Below are 15342 nucleotides of genomic sequence, written 5' to 3' on the forward strand. Positions count from 1 at the left end.
CTGGTGTATTTACTGTATACAATAAGTATTAGAAATTACTTTCAAGAAAACAAAATCTAGGGAGAAAAAAACCACTATAAAATGTATTGATGGAAAACAAATATAATGATATCTTACAGTGATATATAAAAAAGCTATAAAATATTTGTGGTTGATCTACCATTGTTTTCTCCTCAAACTTGTTGGTAAAAGGTTGGTTTTATCATTTTGCTCAAGTAACTTTTGCCTGATGTCTGCACCTCCATCTGTGAAACTTCAGTGATGTTATCTGAGGAAAATAGGAGCAGATGGAAAACATTTTAGCTCCATACTCACTGAGCACAAGATTAAAAGAAAGGCCATGGTGCATTTTTAGTACAGTAGGTGATTACACATAGAGCATTCCTTTTCTGTCTGGGAAGCCATGTAATTTACAGAGCAATCTGGACTTCCTTGGTCAGCTGATTTCAAAAATAAATTTTCAATTCTGTTGCCACTTATTCTTCTCCTAGACAATTCAGAGAGTCCTTGATAATCAAAATCAACGCTGTTCTACTACATATTAACACTGTAAATTGTTGCACCTGGAATTGATGAACCCTTGGTTTATTATGCTAGAGGAGTCATATGCAGCTGTTCTTCCCCCATGTGATTCATCACTGCGTGTGAGGAATACATCCTACATTACACAGTAGCTGAATGAGTTTCCTGTTTGCCATTCAACTTTCTAACAACTAAAAAAAAAATTTAAATTTTTTTCTGCATCAAAATTAGGCCAGAGTGCCAATAAACCCAAAAGTTATCACCAGAGTACTTTCAGTAAGCAGCCTGTTGAAGATGTGCCATTGGAGTCCCTAGCTGTATTATTTATTACAAATATCTTTGTCCATAGATAAACATTCTAAATAAAATTACCAAAATATCCTCAGACACTGAAATAGGGGATGATAAATGTTTTACATATGGCACAAAAAGTTTAAGCCTTCTGCAGAGTATGTCTTAAGCATTAAAGTGCAAAAGATTTCTGTTCTGTTTGTAGCTCTTCCACAGGCATCCTGTGGGACCTTAGACAAAGTATTTTATTTCTCTGGAAGAAAAGTCTAAGTGTATCCATTAGACTTGTCAGTTGTTATATTCAGAAGGATGAGGTTTGGCTAATCCAAACATCTCGTGCTGTTAAAATAGCGATGCTCTTATAGGATAGTTTAAGTTAACCTAAGATTGTGCTGCTTCTGAAAAAGGCAGCCTACCTCCCACCATCCCTACCTGTTTACCCCCATTGCTGCCTTCCTACTGCCACAACGTGGTCCGGGTGAAAGCTGACCCTGAAGACAAACAAAATGAGTACTTCTAAGCCAGACCTATGAAATGAGCTAGTTCACTCAAGGTCTGGGATAACTCGGTGCCACGCAAAGGAGGTGATGGGAATATGCACACAAAGCATACAGTACACAAAGCATACAAGGAAGGGTGGGACTGTGATTCATAAGACAGGCAGAGCCTAAATTGGCACCAGATTACTGTGAAGTCACACGTTCACATTGCTTAGTATTTGTGTATTTTTTCAACTGTTGTTTTTATATCATCACAGTGATGCCAAAAAAAGTAAATTCAGCTCCTATGTATTATTTAGTTTGGCGAGCTGTAGTGCCCTATGTCAGTAAAGGCTGCATTTGCAATAGGAGTGCTTGAAGATATTGCTTTACCAGCAACCTCCTTCTTGGCTGCAGTGTACTTTATTGGGCTCCTATGAGCTGTGCTGACAGTTACAAAAATGTAGTGTTCTGTGCCCCAGTTCTCCTCTGATGAAACCGAAATAATCCCTCCCCACCTCATGGGAACACTGAGAAAATTAACACTTCAAGCAATTGAAGGTTTGAGACACTGTGGTAATGACAGCTATATAACATTTCATTTTCACTTTGCACTTAAACCAGTCTAACTGCAGGCTGAGCTGGATAGCGGTGTTTCCCTGGTCAGTCTCTTCCTCACATGTCCATTCCACACTTTTTCTGTACCGCTGGGAGGTTCCCAGCAGTGCATGGTAGCCCGGACTGCCCCATCAGCAACAGGTACTCCACAACCTCTGCTGAAGCAGTTCTGCCGTTTCAATCTCTTTGGTTCCCTCAGGGCTTTTGGAGGTGTCTCTCTGACCTGCCTGTAACTATTCTTCCTTTTTATTCATATGCCTCCTTCCAAATCTTAGCAATGTTAGTGTGTCTCTCTAACTGTTATGTGGAAACTTTCTTACTCTTAGATTATTGAAAAATTTGTCCAAATGTTTACAATGTCTTTAAAATGGTTTGACTAAGAACATTCAACTTTGCTCGTTTGGCCTAAAAATGGCCAAATAATTAATGCTGCCTGTGGAAAGATATCTGTAATGAAATTTTCCAAACCCAATTACTCTGTCTTGTATGAAAGGGCTTTCCAAATTTCACTTACAATATCTTGATTAATTTTAACTAATGCAATAGCCTTTAGGTAGATCTTAATAAAAATACCTACCTGTAGTATACCAGCATGGGTTATACGCAATTACATACAGTTGCATAAAAGGTAAGATGTTAATGCATACTTAAATTGAAACTCCTCCCTACTTTTAGTATCATTAATATATATTGTATGTTGACATATTGAGTGATTGGATTTCAAACTTGGGGTCTTCAGCAGTTTTAATAGTTTTTCTGTTGGGACACTTGGGAGAGACAGGGGATAAGCAGAGTTCTCTTTGTAGCCTGGACTGAGAGGTAAGGGAAATTACACTTCTTATGTCTGCATATCAGTTCTGCTGCTGAAAGAAGAGGCATCCTGCCCTACCTGGAGCCTACTTGCTTATCTAGTTCTCTAAAAACTGCTGCCCATCTTTTATTAACAAAAGGTACAGAATTAATGTATGCCAATTCTGATAGTCAGAAATATTAATATACATGTATGATTGCAATATACAGCAGTATATACAGTTACATAATGGTAAATTTTAAAAATATATGTATGTATAGTCTTACTATAAAGAGTTTCTGGAAAGCACTACCTATTTTGAACTTACACTGCAGTAGGTCTCGGCCAGTTTCATAACTTTTATTCCTTGTTTTTTTCAACTGTACCCAGAAAATTAATAAATGTCAAAAATGCATTTACAAACACAAGAGAAGCCTCTGTTATTTGCTTTGGCTTCACTGTGAAAAAACCATTACTTGTCTCCTGGCAAAAAAGGAATAAACCATAGGAATCTACTTCTGATTCTCTTGTTAAAGCTTGTTCAAAGAATATCCAAGGACAGAGCTGCAAGGAGAGGCATATATAGGTTCTTCAGCCCTCATCATCCTTCATATTTTTGAGCATGCAAGATTTACTCATAGCCTTGAACTCTTACAAAAATATGATAATATAGGTAGCATAAACACATTGTCATAACTTAAACCAGTCATGTTGTAGTGTACAAATAATCTCCCTTTGGGATTCCATTTTTTATTACGAACAGTAGGAAGTACTAAGAATTGTTACCCACACACTCTCTCATAACAAAAATATCTTGCCTTTTCTCCTGCGGCATCATTCCCTCTTCAAGACAGCTGGGTCCTTCACAATCCTCAAGGTACTGTTTTGCATAGAAAAAAATAGAACTGCTCATGGACGACTTCTTTTTGTTATATTATATTAATGTAGAAATAGCCAGCATGATAAAAGAAAAACTGCTAGTTCTAACCTTGACAACAAAAGAGGCATAAGACAGCTGAGCAGTCCTCAAATTTAAATACTCACATTGATAAAGCAACATCAAATGCTTTCACAGGAAAAGCTACTGTATTGAAATTGAAATTATGTGACCTGTGCTTTTTCTTACTGCATTATCACTGTTATTAATACCCATTACTTCCCAGAAAAAAAGCCATATTCAATTCTACAGAGCCTCATCTGGAGAGAAAAAAAACAGTATTCTTGTTAAAATTCCTCATTTTCCTTTCCACTAGCACTTTCCTCTCTCCTTTTTCTGTCTTCTGACAGATACTCAGCAATGATTGGAAAATATCAGTCAGCTTTCACACACCACATACTCCATAAGACTTCCTCCACTTTCCTAGTAAGAGTATAAAGTAAATGAATACATATAAACATTTGCATGGGTAAGTTTCACAGTACCTTCATTTCCTGGTCATGTTCACCATTTATTGTTTAATATGCTGACTTTTAAGAATGATTAAAATTTTTGTAATACTCTTTTTAAGAATGAGTGTGTAGAAACATGTTACATTTCATGTCATGCAGACAGTTTTCCCTTGAAGAACTTTAAGAAAGCTCAATAGATTCTGACATTTGCTAAAAAAAAAAAAAAAAAAAAAAAGCTACACCTGCACATTTTATAAGGAAAATTGCAGTTTTTACAAGAAAGGGTTTTTCACATAACACTAACAGAACTAAAACAGGATTTTTTTTTTTTTTTTTTTAGCATAGACAAACCATAAGAGAAGGGTGAATCCAGAAAAATGCTGTCCAAGTGGAAAACAGTATGTCATAGTTGTACACCTCTTTGCTCTGTTTCTTACCAGTGTTAAGGCTAAATAACTCTAGGGTAGATTAGGACATTTTTTTGTTATTTTCACACCATGCATTAAAATAATATAAATATTAAGAAAAATAACCTAACACTGATTGCAGAAAGCAATAAAAACCAAACTGTTTTGCATAAGTTGAGAATACAGTGTTCATGAAAGATTTTCTAAATTATGTACTGTGTTCTTAGAAAAGAAGCCAAGCTTTATAAAAATAGCCTTAATCATTCCCCTATTCCACTTTCTCTGGGTATACAGAAAAGATGAAAGATATTATTTTATGCTCACTGGTTCAAATGTAAATGGAAGGAACAAAACTCACAAGGCTATAAAAATTGTGACAGTAATAGTAGTATGCTAACTTCTCCTAAAATATTGTGTATGAGATCAAACAAATGCAAATTTTAAGACTTAAAATGACAGGTGAATAGATTAAAAACAACAACAACAAAACCCCCAACCCTTGTGTTTCCTTTTCCCCCAAAATTTTGCTCTGATTTAAAATCAATAGAATTTTTCCACTGACATAACTGGTGCTAAAACTTCTTCTTTTGTTTTAAATGTCAGAGTGCAACTACGTAAACTACCTTTTACAGCAAACAATCATTTTTCATAGGGACCTGAAAAAGAGGTACTCAACATGAATTCCAGCTGAAGAGTTATGTAGTGTAGCTGCAGGGCCAATGATGAAATTCCCTTAAGGAGTGAATCTCTGCAGAAGACTTTATCAACTGATCTTCCTAGCGACTTTAGTAAAAAGACTGGGTTTTGTAGCATCTGAAACATCAGAGTTACTTTATTCTTGGCTTAGGATAGTCAAATTGGAAATAAAAATCTGCATCAATCCTTCACCTCAGTTTGTTCAGGCTTCAAAAATTACAGAATGGGAACTTTCAGATTATTGTACTGATTTCACATGGTAACTTTTCCTTAAATTGTTTTGGAAACTGTGAAAAGCCTAAGTGTGGGAGCACTTTTGTCATTTGTTTACAAATCTTTCAGATACTAATGCATCTTAAACATAGCTTCATTTTGCTTCCACTTTTTTGGGGAACAACGTAGCAAATTAGGTTTCCAAAAGCAACAACTTCAAATTTTTCTTTCAAAACCCATGAATGAAAGTTTTTGTAAAAATGTTTTTGCAAAAAAATTACTTTCTTCAATTGTTTACAAGAGAATTTCTGTCCCATAACTTATATTCTCAGAAGTTATTTTCAGTCTTCTTAGATCCTCACTTTCTCCTTGGAGTATCAAAAACTTCAGCATGATTCATTTGACCAATTCTTAGAAGTATTTTCTAAATTGCTGAGTAATTTCAAATACTAAACAAGTTCCTAGAAAAATTTTTGGTGATATTTTTGCAACTTACCCCTTCAGGTCTAATATTTATATTGTGCTTCTGCTATTTTCTTAACATTTATTAGTATCTATCAACACTTTTTTGTCATTTTTCAGTGCTGTATCATAACATTTCCTAATGGTGTAAGCTAATGGAGCCATCTTCCATCATGCAATTGCAGCACTTGGATTTCCTGCAAAATTGCTTGTAAGTATAGCCAAAATAAGTATAGGCAGACTATACTTGCCAGGTTATATAAATTAGTATTAGTATTTAGCAGTAAGACAAAATTTGCCACACTTACTGAAGGGAATGTGGATTATTCAGCATGCTAAAATTTTACCTGCATGCTACCCTAAGGTAAAAACAAGTGGTTAAATGGAAATTAACATTTCAAGGGTAGCCATGTGATAAAGAATGTGGGATATATGGGAAATTCTGTGGGATATTTCATTTCAGATATTCAAGTTACATTATTTCAGAGGATACATACTGTTCAGCTGATGTTTCCTAGTGAAGCAATGCATCACTCTCACAGGACAATAATGACCAGCTAGTGATCTGTGTTTGGAAGGCGCCTTTTTATCCTGTTTTTGTTTTATGTAAGCTTATGTAGTGTACCATCAGCAGTGAAGAGCTTCTCAGAATATTGCAAACTCCTTCATTTTCTTCCTGAAAAGAACAAATACTGTTCCGCAGTCAGCATTTTAACTTAATCCAAAGTGGTGATGAGAATCTATGACAATTGCAACTGCAGATGAAAACTAGGCAAAAATGCTAAACTTTATCTAATGTTAAACTTTAATGCTGAACTTAATGTAAAACTTTAAAACTCCTAAAATAATTTTGCAAAACGTGCAAGTATTTTATGTCGAAATTCTGCTTCATTTTTATAGCTATTATTCATTCAGAATGTGAGTATTCTGAAAGAGAGGAATGCTACTCAAAAGCACAAAGCATATGTATGGTCTTTAGTTTCTGCAAATGTGGAGAAATCTAAACTTCAAATTGCTCAAATCTCTTCCAAGAAATATTGAGATGTACCATCATTTAATATATTGTTAACATCTTCCAGACATGGTGAAAACAATACATTCTGGTCTTTGTGGCCATGAAACTATGGTGTATTAGGACATTTTTTGAGATGTTATTTTGCTTATGGCCAGCTAAAACAGCTGGCTAACTCTGCGAGAGGAATAGAAAAAAAAAAATAGCTTCCACTCCTGTAGAAGGACATGTGGAATTACCACACAACTTTCCTTCCTCTCTCCCTCTACATCTGCAGATGCTAATCTCAGCCTGGAAGGGTGTAGAGTGAGCACGCTGTTTCAGAGGGGCCATGGCTAAATCAAGTAGCTCTCCATTAACTCTGAGTACCTCTGGCAGGGTATTTTATCCCTCTATCCTTTTTGCATTTGCAATCTCACACATTCTAATACTCTGGTGCTGGGGCATTGCTTTAGTGCCAGTCAGTCTGGTTAGCAGACAAAATAGGGACTGACTTCCCTGCAGCACTCTTGAGAGTCACCATCATTCTTGTGATGAGGTGTCTCAGGGCAACACAGAGAGGAAGGAAACACCCACTTTCTCCTCCTCTCTGGGGACACTTGTCCCACAAGATGGGATTCAGATGTAATGAGGCAACGGGCCTAAAGTAATCTGCACAGTTTGGATCACAGTGCTCATGTGACTAAACTGAATAAAACCATTCCTCTTCCTGTTGCCGTCTCATCCCCAAAATACTGGAGGTACTAGACTGTCATGTCTGGTACCGTTACACTGCAGGGAACTAGAAATCCAAATTATCAGTAAGCCTTTGAATCTTATGAGAATTATGATGCTTGCATATTTGGGGATGTGAAAGAATAAACTGCTTTTTTTTTACAGAATCACAGAATCATCTAGGTTGGAAAAGATCTTGAAGATCACCTAGTCCAACCATTAACCTAACATTGACAGTTCCCATCTACACCATATCCCTAAGCGCTATGTCGACCCTACTCTTAAACACCTCCAGGGATGGGGACTCCACCACCTCACTGGGCAGCCCATTCCAACGCCTAACGACCCATTCTGTAAAGAAATAATATCTAGTCTAAACCTTCCCTAGTGCAGTTTGAGGCCATTACCTCTTGTCCTATCGCTTATTACTTGGTCAAAGAGACTCATCCCCAGCTCTCTGCAACCTCCTTTCAGGTAGCTGTAGAGGGCGATGAGGTCTCCCCTCAGCCTCCTCTTCTCCAGACTCAAGAGACAACGTAATAATAAGTTCTTTTCCCTCCAGAGACAATGGAATAATAAGTTAGTGATACTGTAGAGGATTCTTTAGCCTTCTTGCTACTTAAGTGACCTTCCAAAAATTAAATGTCTTCAGAGTGCTTCCACTTGCTGCTATTTTAATAAGGACAGTATGCCTGAAACTGTAATTGGGAGAAAGAGTGTCTTGAAATGAGCAGTTATTTCTCAAACAATAACTTAAGCAGACCTATATGATTCATGAGAAGTATTCTCAAATGTATGTCCTTCTCTACTGATAAATGCTTGTATGCTAGATACACACTCAGCAGTGTGCATAAAAGCAGCCGAATTGACTTCAGAACACAATTTTAAATATGTATGTATTTGCAGAGATTGGATCTTTGTAGAGATAAGCTCTAGTTGTTTTTAAGGTAAATAACCCTTTTTATAAAGTTCAGCCAGCAAAATGTGCATGCCAATTTTCTGTCTTTAAAAAAATGGCAGTGCCAAGCTGGTGGAGACTCAGCTTGACAGTTTCACTTAGGCAGTACTTAGAAATCAGGTCTTTCCCGACAGTCACTCCTGCTTCTTGCGTGAGAAAACCTGCAGACATGATCTTAAAAGGACATCTCTCCTTTCTGTCTTATTGTGCCAGACATTCTCAGGTGAGACAGTCCCCACAACTCTAAGATTTCATTGAAACCATTTTCTTCCTAAATGTTCATAGAAGCAATTTAATTCGGTTGACTATGGAGGAATCAAAATTGCAGGTTGAGAGAGACTTCTTGCTCCAGCAACAAGCCTTGTATACAGAAGGTTATTAGTCTATTTAACGTGCTAGCACATAGCCCTCTCCTCCCCTCTCCTCCTTCTCACAGGAGATAGATGGATGGTCAAGAAACCATGGAAAACATTTCACAGTATTAATTTTAGAGGCAAAATATCAGCCATTAGGACCTCCTAATTAATTTATCACTTGATTAGGAAAAATTTAGGTGGCCCAGTTAGGCAGTGTGCTTGGTTACCTTATTGGAGCCACATTTACACAGAAGTTTCTTAATACCATTTTGACAAGATAAAAAGCTTTTAAAGTGTAGGAAGTGTAATTCATACTCACTTGAAAGCTTTTGCACTGTCACTTCAATGAAAAGCAGCTTTACTGCAAATAAGATTCATACCTCAAATTCTTAGTTTTTTATTTGAGGTTGGAAAGAAAATAACTTTAGTCTGAAAGTTGATTTCCTGTAACAGTGTTGGCACATGTACCTATTCTTCTGATGGTAAACTACCCTGTGAATTAATCTTTTGAATGATGTGTCAGCATCCAGAGCACTGGCTTTTATCTGGTCATAGTGTCAGACTGCAGTCCCATGTGAAGTTGGCTTTCTGCTCCACAGTGCTGAGCTATGGCTCAACAAAGTCAAGAACTGATCCTGTAAAAGAACTGCAGCTGTCATAGTTGTAGTTGTTTATTATTAGTACCAGACTTATACCACAAATAATCCTCATTAGAACTGGGCCAATTTGCTTTCGCTATTTTGGGAAAAAAGGCTTATTTGAAAGTTTGACAGCATGTGGGGTAAAATTTAACCTCATGCTACATTAAGTAGTTTCTCTTTGTTCTGTAAGGAAAGTTTAATGGCTAATTTATCATGAATGCGATCATTATATATTGTACCCTATAAAAATGTTATCTGCTTTTTTAGCTGCTTAAGGGAATCAAGACTGACTTTCTGAAGTTTCTTCTAGGCTCTACAGTATTTTGTGAAATGTCCCTTGAAATATGTATTGATGATAATTTTCAGTCCAGTACAAGAGAAAAGATGGCTGCTAGCGTATTCTAGGAAAGCTGGAATCACCCTGCTTGTTTTGTAATTTTTTTTTTCCAACCATCGTCTTCCTTGTTGCTTGGTAGGAAATGTTCTGGTGGCATGGTAAAACCTGAGTAAAAGTGAATCTGTGTAAAACACTGAGCAATGTTTTTGATATTTTAATTGTTTTGGTTGAGAATAGACTACAGATATCTGCTTTACATGTTTAAGTAAGTGCTTTGTGTAAACAGGAATGTTACCAGTTTAAATGGTTTATATTTCTGCACTTGTTTAAAAAACTAAACTGATGTAAACACTTATTTGAAAACTCTTGCAGTAGCTTTAATAGCATTTATTTGGGTTTAGTTTGCACCAATGTAAACAGCAGCATGATTATCAGTGGTATATATAGGTTTCCTGAGTTAACTTGGAGCTTAACTGTTAAAACTGCACTGCCACATAAATCAGACTCTATTCCAATGTTAAGAAATCACTCCAGCCGGAGAGATTTAATTAGCAAAAGAAAACTAACTTACTTCTTTCAAATGTGCTGCTTGCTCCAGTGAAAATGCATCCCTAGCTGGGGAATTTAGGAACAAGCAGTGCCAGGAAAATTGTGCCTGTGGGATTCGGCAGTGAGTGCTGGGCTCCTGTTGCCTGAAGGAGCCCTGCAAAGTGGCTGGTAATGAAGTAAGGAATGCTCTTGAGGGGGAGTATAAGGATGGGATGTGGTTTGCTCTTTCATCCTTAGCTAAATGCAATGTCAATCCAGGAACTACAGAGTTGTTTACCTTAACAGGGAGAACTTTATCAACAATTTGGACTTCTCTGACAAGCCTGTGACCAAGAAAATCTTCTTTGCACAGTAGAGCAAGCTGCAGTGCTAGCAGTACTGAGAGAGGATTGAAGGGTTCTTCTGGATGATAGGTGACCCTCACTTTTCCCTGCTTCAAAATCTGGGAGAAAACTGGTTTAAAGAACATTTCCTGATGGACAAATACTTGATAATGTAGATAGAGTGTAAAGCACAAGTTAGCTGGAGATGAGAAAGTGAGACAATGCCAAGGACCAGATTTTTTTTGGTGCCTTGTGCATTAGAACTTCTTGAGGTCCTTGAGATATTAGTAGTGTTTTTAGACTTTTACTCTTCTTGCTCTGCTCCATGACGTAGCTACAACTGAAGAGAAGGAGCAGACAGGATTTAAAAAAAGCATGTTTCTGGTGAGGATTTAATTTTTTTTGCCTTTAAATAAACTGCACTGTATTTCATTGAGATCTGCCTTCGCACCAGAATTACCTGTACCACCTTTCTGTGGCAATTTCATAAGTATATTTACCAGTTTACTGAAAGTTTGAACTTTAAAAAAGTACAAAATAAGTAGAAAAAAGATTTTGAGATTCACATTAAACTTCAGAACTGCATTATCCAAGTAACTTTCACTTACTCAGTGATTAAATATTCTGTATTTAAATAGCCTTTAAAATTCCCTGTATCATTGGTTATGTGTATGAACTTAAGGCAAGTCACTACCGTTCTTTGCACCAACCTGAATGTGAAGTTTGTCAGTCAGGCAGCACACACTTCAGGAAGGACAGATCTAGGTACAGTAGCTACTCTGGTGGCCTTCACTTCCCTCTGCTACCTGCCACCCCACCCATTACCTGCCTGAGCCCTCTGAGTCACCCCAATTAGGTTCATCCTGTGTACCTCTGTGTTCAGGGACCTCTGTACTGGGCTATACTAGCCACAGCTGCAGCTTCCACAAGTGCCTTGTGGCACCCAGGGCACCCAGACAGCTGCAGTGAGGAAGTTCAACCAAGTCCACAACCAGTTTTGGTAAATGGAAGGGGAGAGAGAGACTTGGAGTTCATGCGACAATAGATTTCTCATCCCTTTCTCCACCCTTGATCCTTGGGCAAATGGGGTTACTCTGCCTGTGGCTGAATTCTCCTTTCTAGAAGACAATGCTACCTTCATTTACCCACCCTTCACTGGATAAAAAACTCATTGGATGGCCAGGCCCAAAGAGTGGTGGTGAATGGAGTTAAATCCAGTTGGCAGCAGGTCACAAGTGGTGTTCCCCAGGGTTCAGTAGTGGGGTCAGTTCTGTTTAGTATCTTTATCAGTGATCTGGACAAGGGGATCAAGTGCACGCTCAGTAAGTTTGCAGATGACACCAAGTTGGGCAGGAGTGTTGATCTGCTTGATGGTAGAAAGGCTCTACAGAGGGGTCTGGACAGGCTGGATTGATGGGTTGAGGCCAACTGTATGAGGTTCAACAAGGCCAAGTGCCGGGTCCTGCGCTTGGATCACAACAACCCCACTCAACACTACAGGCTTGGGGAAGAGTGGCTGGAAAGCTGCCTAGCAGAAAAGGACCTGGGGGTGTTGGTTGACAGCCGGCTCAATATGAGGTGGCAGTTTGCCCAGGTGGCCAAGAAGGCCAATGGCATCCTGGCTTGTATCAGAAATAGTGTGGCCAGCAGGACTAGGGAAGAGGTTGTCCCCCCGTGCTCGGCACTGGTGAGGCCGCACCTTGAATACCATGTTCAGTTTTGGGCCCCTCACTACAAGAAAGACATTGAGGTGCTGGAGTGAGTCCAAAGAAGGACAACGAAGCTGGTGAAGGGTCTAGAGCACAAGTCTTATGAGGAGAGGCTGAGGGAACTGGGGTTGTTTAGCATGGAGAAAAGGAGGATCAGGGGGGACTTTATCACTCTCTACAACTCCCTGAAAGGAGGTTGTATGGACATGGGTGTCAGTCTCTTCTCCCAATTAACAAAGGATATGACAAGAGGAAATGACCTCAAGTTGCACCAGGTGAGGTTTTGATTGGCTATTAGGGAAAATGTCTTCACTGAAAGAGTTGTCAAGCATTGGAACAGGCTGCCCAGGGAAGTGGTTGAGTCACCATCCCTGGAGGTATTTAAAAGACGTGTACATGTGGCAGTTAAGAACATGGTTTATTGGTGGACTTTGCAGTGTTAGGTTAATGGTTGGACTTGATGATTTTAAAGATCTTTTCCAACCTAGATGAGTCTATGATTCCATGATTCTTTTGGACAGTAGTTTCAGGGTAGTGAGCTTGTGACTATGGCTCACCATCAGGTGAGCAGATATTTTTGACAAGGGGTACAGGCAACCAATAGACAGATCATGTGCAAGATGACCAACAACACTCATAAAACATCAGGATGAAGGGGTTTACTCACAGTGCCCCATTTCACTCCTTTCTCTTCCTTACAACTTTTTCCACAAGATGTGAGTAAATTGCAAGCCAGAGAACTGACCTCTCAAATCTTGGGAACATAAACACTTACTAAACGTCTTCTACTGGTCCTCTGGGTTAGGTATCACTTTGATGAAATATACTCCAAAGCTTTCCTTATGTCATTTAGTGATTTTCCTTGTGATGTCTATACCTCATTTCTATTGCAAAGCCTGAATGAAAGAGTCCTCTATAGAAATACAGTTGGGCACAAGAACTGAGTAGCGGCAACTGAACCAGTAAGGACCTCTGAAAAATAAGGGGAAAAAAGAGAGAAGAAACAAACTCAGTGGCCCAAAAATGTTAATCAAACTTACTACTTTTACTAGATTTGTTTCAAAGCATGGCTTAACTAGGCTAAAATAAAAAATGAATGTAAACTCTATTTTGCAAATTAAGTTCCAGAGATATTGTTTGGAAACAGATGTCACATCAGCTATTTCTGGTTGTCCAGGAGTTTGAGAGAAATGGCATTGCTCTGAAATGTACCCAGGTGACCAGGTCACAGATTAGACTAATGGGGAAGAGAAGAAACTTTCTGTCAGTTCAATAAAGTGAGGAGAAGCTGTTCTTTTCTGCTATGTGAGAAGAAACATATTACTGGTGGGGCTGGGAATGGATCTGGCCATACAAAGAGCAGTCTGCAGAGTTTTTCAGATATGTGCACCACACAACAGAGTGTTCATCTTATATATATATTCCATTAACTCTTCCATAGACATATGGTATAGTGAGTAAGTTATGAAATGAAAGATCTGATTTGCAGCCTGTCAGGTATGGCTTGTTGTTGTGGGATGGCAAAGGTGGCACAGAGCTGAACACCTTGGTTCTGAGGCTAGGTATGAAGGCTATGGATAGCTTAGTGACCTGTTCAGGTACCTTGGGGCAGACAGCCAGCTGGACACTGGCACAGTGTAGATGTATCCGTATTGCAACTGGAGTTGGACTCAAAATACCCATGTTCCTTTGTGTTCAAGTTTTATCAACCAGAGAGCCAAATGACATGCCAAAATGGAGCCAGAGCACACAGTGGTGTGGCTGATCAGGAATGAAGACCTAGACCTGAAGCTGAGAGATCCCCACTGTAACAGTGCAGCTAGACCAGTACCCAAAGAAGTCTCTGCAGTGACTGGAGGGACATTGGCATCTCTGAGTAATTCAGAGCAGAAACTCATACACATAGAACAGGGCAGATGCTTCGAAACTATGCGGTGTGAATACCTCAATTTATTTAAGTGCCAATAGCATCATATGCTGTTCCAGCACCTCCAGTTCTAAACAGCATTACAGGTGTTGAGTTAATTTCTGCTTTCCTCAGTGCCTACAGATATCTTTTCCTCAGAAGTGCAAGCCTCATTTCACAATCTCCTCCTCAGCAAGGAGAAACTCTGGGAGCCTGCAGGGGCAGCAGATGAATTATCCTTCAAGTCTACTGACATCTAGATTTGTGCAAACCCTGCTCAGTTCTGGTGTTTCCAGCAGGCTAAATAACATCATCTGTGGCGGTGGTACTTCTCATAGTGTCTGCCCCTAACTCTCTGCAGCAACACCTGGAAATAATCTAGTGAGTGCTAAGGTTCTGGATGGCCACAAAGTCCAGGAGATGGCCCATGGAAAAGACCTACTGCTGCACACCCCTTCCCCAAAATGTTTCCAAAGTATTTGTGAAAGTTTGGAGATGGATTCAAATCATGTTCAGATCTGATATGCACCTGGAAAGTTGTTTGGTAACAATTATGGCTGTAATTGCTATGTGGTGCCAGAAAATACCTAGCCTGAAACTGACACCATGGAGTTGTTTTTTAGAGCAGCCTTCTGCCACCAGTCCAATGCTATTTCTGATGCGCACAGGTACAGAATATGGTGTAAGAGTGCAGTTTCAAGAATTTTTTTTTCTGGGAAAGCTGTGCTGTGAGGGTCCCATTTTTTTCAGCACTGGCCACACAATGCAGCTCCTGCACCCCAGGTTACCCTGTTTTGGTGTGCCAATGCTGCTATATACAAGGCAGCATTTTAAAATTATTGAAATTGTATGTATTTGTTTTTAAGTCAAGATTAAAAAGAACCCTAAAAAAGTTCCACAAGGACACCAGGTGAGAGACATATGTGGTTGGGAGTAAAGGGATCTGAAGAAAATTAACATAGGTACTGAC

Source organism: Strix uralensis, chromosome 2 (genome assembly GCF_047716275.1).
Source record: "Strix uralensis isolate ZFMK-TIS-50842 chromosome 2, bStrUra1, whole genome shotgun sequence".
Lineage (NCBI taxonomy): Eukaryota > Metazoa > Chordata > Aves > Strigiformes > Strigidae > Strix > Strix uralensis.